This window comes from Camelus ferus, chromosome 13 (genome assembly GCF_009834535.1).
Source record: "Camelus ferus isolate YT-003-E chromosome 13, BCGSAC_Cfer_1.0, whole genome shotgun sequence".
In the NCBI taxonomy this organism is placed as follows: Eukaryota; Metazoa; Chordata; class Mammalia; order Artiodactyla; family Camelidae; genus Camelus; species Camelus ferus.
In genome coordinates this window covers 28,231,604-28,238,824 of record NC_045708.1, presented here as the reverse complement: position 1 = coordinate 28,238,824, position 7,221 = coordinate 28,231,604, and positions in this window count along the sequence as shown.

The window sequence follows — 7,221 nt, the reverse complement described above, 5'->3', positions numbered from 1 at the left end:
ACTCCCACACTCCTGGCGAGCAGGTGAATACACCTTCATGGGCCAGAATTAGGGCAAAGCCCTCAAGACTAGGCTTGTAGCTGCACCAGGTAGAAAATCAAGAGGTCACCATAGACTGGAGGCCTGGGTCACAAATCCCCAAGCCTCTAAAGATCAGGCAGGAACCTTCAGTGAGCAAAGAGGATAAGGCAAGGTGTGTGTGAAACGGTGAACACATACGCTGTCGTCTGACACGGTTGCTGCCGTGTGGGAGTGTGGGCTGCTCTCTCTGGATATTCCACACCATTTTTCAAGAGAAGCTAGAAATTTTGACTTTCAAATGTTGGCAGCTATTTTGAACTAGAAAACACTGTGCAGGCCAAGGAAAACATATCTTGCAGGCTAAATCTGGCCTTGGAGTTTCCAGTTTGCACCCTCCAGCCCAGGCCCCGTGAATTGGGTGTTTTAGAACTGAGTAACTGAAAGTGTAAGGAAGTTAAACTTAGACTCAGAGAATTTTAGATCTTCAAGAGACTTTAGAGATAACCTAATTTGTCTCTTGTGTGTTTAATTTTTTTAATTTAAAAATTTTGTTTTGCAACACCTTTAAATTTTAGTGAAAAGGTAATCTATTTTTCATTACAAATTCAATTAAAATTTCAAGAAAAAAGATGTATCTATATACCGACTTTACATACTTACAGAAAAACTGGACTTTGAAGCCCTAATGTTTCAAAAGTATTCATTTTCCTCCGTACAAACCTAGTATTACTCAGCAACAGTACTACTGATTTTAAAAATAGAGACTGGATACACTTTCCAGATGCAATGCTTTATCTGTCATTTGTACAACTCACCAAGGTTGTTTTCATTCTCAGCACCTGTCCGTGCTGTGTTTTAAACTATGTACACACAAATTTCTTTATTAACTTAACAGCATACATATTACAAATTTCTAGTTTCTACATAAGAGCATCTTGGCACCCACAATTTAGAACAAGATTTTTAAATGAAGCTTCTATACATAGTGTGCTTGTATCTGTCTGTCAGAAGCCCTGTTTTAGACCATCTGCTTTATGATAGCGCTACTTCTGTCTTTTGCAAACATGGGCTGCCCTGGTCTTCCTTATAACCTAACTTCTCTGCTTTCCATGGTAAACCGCTAAGTGCCTCCTTAAATGGTTGGGGTCTGTGCTGCTTTGTCTGTGGGACTTCCCTTCTCTGAGGATGAGGCTGCTCATGCTTTCCCCAGCTTGGCCCCTCCATGGTCCGCCAACAGCCCCCCGTGGGCCCCAGCTCTGTCTGGCTCTGCAGCCTTCACCCAGTCGCTTGATAAAGGGTGCTACGAGCTTGTCAGTGTGGATCCCTCTGACTGCTCATGCTTGTTCTGTACCCAAGGTTATAGTGGCCTTTCGCTTCTTAAAAGCCATTTGAATAAATAGAAGCCCTTTAAAATAAGCTAATGTGGCCTTGTTCCTCCCCCTCACAATTGTATTCACAAACTGTATTAGGGTCCCTTCAAGAAATGCCAATGGGGACACATGGAGTGAGCAGACCTGGGATCAGTTCCATCCATGGGTGCCAGTGTCTCTCTGTAGACCCTCCCCACCCACAGGAAGACCACCTTCAGAGATTATTTTATGGGCAGTAGCCTGAGCCCATCAGAAGACAAGATTCTTCCATCAGAGCTCTTGGTGTGGACTCAATGTCCCCATCTGGAACTATCTGGTTGGGGGTTGGGGGTTGGGGGGGGGAGAATAGAGTGGGAGGAAAAAGAGGAGCTAAGAAATCAGGGGAGGTGGAGGAGGAAGCGGGTACCTCAGACTCCAGCCTCAGCCCTCACATCATCCTTCCTTCTGCACCTCAGCCCCATTCCACAGCCCACCCAGCCCAGGGCCAATACCTCTGTTCCATTCTGTCCACCACCTTCATTCCTCCTGAGGTCTCCTTCACCTCTGTCTGCTGAGGTCCCCTCCAGGCATCTCAAACACAACTTCCTCAGCTAGGCCCCCTCAAAGCCATATATCATGAGAGACAGATCACATCCTCCCTTGAACAATATTTAGGTCCACGATTCTTTCTCCCACAGCCCAATGGAGTATCTCCAGCTTTATTTCGGTGTCCCCCAGCCTCAGTGGCTGTCAATCATTCCTGTAATCGAATGATTGAATTCAAGACTAATAGGATGGGGCCAGCTGTTAGCAGCCAATGTCATTTCTGAACTGATTGTAAAGTATTTTAAATACATCTCCTAAAAGGAAACCAGAGGCATGGGAGTCTTATGATGTATTAGTTATCTATTGCTATGTAACAAATTACCCCAACACTTAGCTGCTTAAAGCAACAAACATTTATTATCTCACAGCCTCTGTGGGGCAGGAATCCAGGAGCAGCTTAGCCAGGTGGTTCTGGCTCAGAGTGTCTCATGAGGTTGTCATCAAGCTGCCATCTGGGGCTGCAGTCATCTGAAGATTTGACTGGGGCTGGAGGATCTGCTTCCAAGAAGGCACATTCACATGGCTATTGGCAGGTAGCTTCAGTTCCTTGTCACAGGGTGGCCTGAGCTTCCCCCAGAGTAATCCAAGAGAGAGCAAGACAGACTTGCTTTAAAAAACTGTCTTTTCTGATCTAGCCTCGGAAGTGACATATTCTCGCTTCTGCCATATTCTATTGATCACAAAGACCAATCTGATATGGTGTGAGAGGGGACTACCCAAGGGTGTGAAACGCCAGGAAGTGGAGATAACCGAAGCCCATCTTGGAGGTTGGCTCCCACATATTGTTATACCCCCATCACCCTGGTATCACTGGGGGTTTATTTTAATCAATCCTTTGTCTCTAGACCCGAATGCAAATAATAATAACAACAATAACAACAACAATAATAATAATAAAAAGAAAACTAAAGAAAAAAAGACTACCTCCATGATTCTCCAACCCAAAGGCCTCCACTTTCCACCCAGTCACCAGGGATAAGGAGAAATGTCTCCTCGCCTGCTCCCTTCCTTATACCTCCCATCCAGCAGATTCTCCTGGGGGCCTGGGGTCACCTACTTGGGAATGTCATGGAAACTTTGTGTTCTGAGATGTCATGGTCTCACTGTGAAGTTTTTATTATGTCTGTAAGGCCAGCGGTACCAGAGCTGCTTACACTGGTTTGTAGCCAGTGCACCATGTCTAGGGTGAAGGAAAGGGCAGGGGTGGTGGCTCGACACCCTTTCCTGTCCGGACCTTGGATGAACAGACTGAACCCTCTGGTGCCATAACTGAATATTGTATTTTCTGATATGACCAAATCTTGGACTGAATTTGAGAGCAAAATCCTTGTAACAGGGTGGGGATGTGACTGTGACTTAGAGCAGAAAAAGAAGGAGCAACGAGACAGAGAAGGGGGGACTTTCTCCTCCTCTGTGCCCTCCCCTTTTCACTTGCAAAGCTCTTCCAAGACCTGAGAGCTACATGTTTTCTTTCTTTGTCTTTTTTTTTTTTTTTTTTGCTTTTGCTTATTGTTGGTCAGTTTTACTTGCCCACAAATCATTTTTAAAAATCTGTTTTTTTAAAATCAGGTAACTCAAGAAATAAAATTACAAATTCACATCATAACAGTGAAGAGAATAGACTGTTCTAAACACGTAATCCAAATCAATTCATTCCATCCTCCCCATCACTCTAGGAAGCACCTACCATTGTTATCCTCATTTTACAGATGAGGAGACCGAGGACCAGAGAGGTAAGCTAACTCACACGGGGCCCATGGTTGGTCACAGAGCTTGATTTAAACTCACTATGTCTGGGGGAACGTGATAGCTCGGTGACAGAGCACATGAAGTGTGAGGTCCTGGGTTCAGTCCCCACTACCTCCACTAGAAAATAATTTTAAAAAATAGAATTATAAACTCAAGTTGTCTGGCTCCAGACTGTGTATCTTACGTGCTGCGGTACTGACTCTCTCGTGTATATTTTAAGATTAAACACACATAAGAAAATATGAACTGGCATTGTTAGTTTAAGGTACGCCCCCCTGAACCTCAGGGGTGGTACAAATAATTTTCTGCTGTTTGGGTTACTCCAGGGGAAAAGCTTGAGGAGTGGCCTTTAGTGGGTACTTCATAAGAAGCAGAACCGTCTTTCCAGAGATAAAACTACTGGTTCCCCTTGCCCCATTGTTTTTGGATCTGGGCAGAAGAGGCATGGGTGAGATGTTTTCATCCACATCTTGAAAAAATGAAAACAAAGTCTTAGAGACAGGGAGCAGCGTGTCCAAGGGCACACACCAGTAAATGCAAAAAGGAAATGGAATGCCAGGCAGTTGCTCCAAATTCAGTGCCGTTCCCTCTGAAACGCTGTAATTTCACCCAACTTCATCTGAATCTTCATGCTTTCATTCATCTGACAAAGTCCTCCTTAGAAGCCCTGTGAAGATCCAAAGGATTTAAAGCTCACCCCAATGTTGGGATGGTGCAGCTACAGCTGGGCATGTGAACCTGTCACCTGCTCACCAGGCTGGGTGACCTGCAAAGCATGAACCAACCCTCTGTAGCTGCTGGGAGGAGATATCACTCGTATCTACCTTCAAAGCAACTGGTTGCAGCAGGGAGGGAAATAGCTCAGTGGTAAAGTGCATGCTTAGCATGCACGTGGTCCTTGGTTCAATCCACAGTCCCTCCATTAAAACAGAGACAGAGAGACAGAGGACTGGCTGCAAGGAGTGTAGTAGCCCCTTCAGCTGCTACACCTGCGGGCCTGCAGATAGCACGTGTTCCCGGGCTGCTCCCCATCAGTGACTGGGCACAGTGGGGATACTAGAGACAGACTCTTTCTGCCCTACGTGGGGCTCCTCTAAAGGACAGCCTTTACCCTGGGCCTGAACAAGACTTTCTCAGAACTGCATCGCCGTCTGAGGCTCTTCCTACCCAACCCTCCTTCGTGGATGTCAGACCTCCATCATGGTCAGAAGGCTCTTCCTGCCTCCTCCCTTCATCCTTATGAGTGGTTTCCTCAATAAATCTCTTGCATTTCTGATTTATCTTAGCATCTGTCTCCTCGAAGGCCTGAATGACACACCCTCTCTGGGCCACAGGCCCTGCGCCACCACCCATCTGCCCCTCAGGATAGCTTTAAGTCCGATGGTCTTAAAATTCTCCATCATTAACTAAGTAGTAGAATAGAAGTGTGGTTTCCCTTCACCACCAGGGAATATGGTGGAATCCAATTCCTGCCACAGCCAGAGGCGAGGGACAGCTGCTTTCCCAGTCTGGGGCTCCCGCCTGACCCATGCCCTGCCTCAACCCCATCATCACTTCCCAGCCACCACCCAGGAGGGAGGTTGGCGTAGGGAAAAACGCCTCAGGGCTTTGGACTGGGGTAGGAGCCCTGGCGTCTAATCCAGTCTCTACTGCTAACTTTGCTTCTCTGGGCTTCAGTTTTCCCCATCTGTATAGTGGGACTTCAGCTTGGCTGGCCTGGGTTGGGGAAGGGGGACAGTGGCTGTTTTCTGGTGAGGACTAAGCTACTTCTGCCTGTGAAGACCAGCCTAGAGGGTTCAGGCTGGAAGCTCTACCTGGTAGTACCAGGGCAGGGGCCAGGCCTAGAGCCATGTCCTAATTGTGCTCTGATACCACAGGTTTTGGGGTGCTATGCCTGGATTCCTGAGGGTGGCTTTCCATCCCAGGAAGGACAGCTCCCCAAGGAGCCACAATCAGGGGAGGTAAGCAGACAGTAGTGGTGTGGAGAGGTCTAGCTGCCATGCAGGGCACCACGGAAGTACATGGAGGCAGCACCAGCACCCAAGGGAGACTGGACAAGATTCCTGGAGAGGGACTTTTATGCTGGGCTTTGAAGGCTGAGTAGGAGCTTTCCAGATATAAAAGGAAAAGGCTTTTAAGATGGACAGAAGACAAAGACTCAGAAGCATAAACCTATGTTATCTGTTCTAGAACATAAGAGAAATGGCAGGACTGGAGTGGAAATCAGGGAAGGGGTGAGAGAGTGAGTTGTGTCCAGACCATGAAGGGCCTCCAGCAAGGCTGGGATTCTACCACTTGTATATTATACTTAGAAGGTAGACTCTCGTCTTACCTCCATTGTACAGATGAGGACACTGTGGCCCCAGAGATGCTGAGGGGCTCTGACAGGAACACACTGGGCAGTGTCAGGGCCCAGTCAGGCTTGGGAGCCAGAGGCCAAGTCGCCCGGTCCTTACGGGGTGGGCAATACCAAAGATCAGGCTCCCCACTCCCACCCCGTCACGGCCACCTGACTTCAGGGAGCTTGGTGTCCTCAGTCCCTCCCCCCCTCCAGTCCCAGTGTCCCTGTCCTGCTGACATCATGTACACATGGAAGAGAAATCTGTGGAGATTCCAGAAAGGCCAGAGTGTGGGAACCGGCACAGATGCTGCTGGCGCTGCCTGAGGGCTGCGACTCCTCGGGAGCCTCTGGGCGCTGGGCTCCGGAATGTGGCCGGGCCTGCGGCTTCCTCTGTTGCAGGCCGCCGCCCCCCCCCCCCCCCACCCGGGGCCTGGGAAAGCTGGGAAGGCTCTGATGACCCAGCCGGACCATCCTGGCCCCAGGCAGCCTCTGCGGAGCTTTGGGCGGTCGGCACAGGGGCTTGGGGAGCGTATGGGCATCAAGACAGCTGAGCCAGCCCAGCCTGTCTGCTCTCAGGGGTCCCGAGCTGAGGCCTCTGGACCCCCATAAGTAGAGCAAGACCCTGGTGAACCCTGCAGCCCAGGGATGGGGAAGGGAACCAAAGCAATACTGTCCACCACCTTCCCTGGAAAAGGAGCTGTAGAGTGTGTGAGTGCATGTGTGTGTTGCTGGCAGACAGACAGACACAGACAGATGGTCCCACCCCGCCCCCCACCCCCGCTGGCCCCAGGGGTGGCTGCACACCGCCTGTTCTGCACATGTGGCTCCCAGCAGCTGTACATTCCGTCAGGGACCAGCTGTGGCGGCAGCTGGGGAGGTGGGGAGTGAGCACTGATGGGTCCCAGGGGAGCAGGGGAGGAGGGCAAGGGAAGGACAGGAAGAGCCTGGGAGGAGCTGGGGTCAGGGAGTGGGTGAGGCCAGGAGGCTCAGATTGTTCTCAGGATGGAATGGCAAGCAGAAAAGTGGTGATGGGGATGCCTGACATCTTGCCTGGAGGCCCTGTAGATGTGGGCCTTGGCAAAGAGAGCCTGGGGGAGACCCAGGGCTGGCCCGGCACACCCGGCTAGGACTTGGCACATAGGTGGACCAACTTGA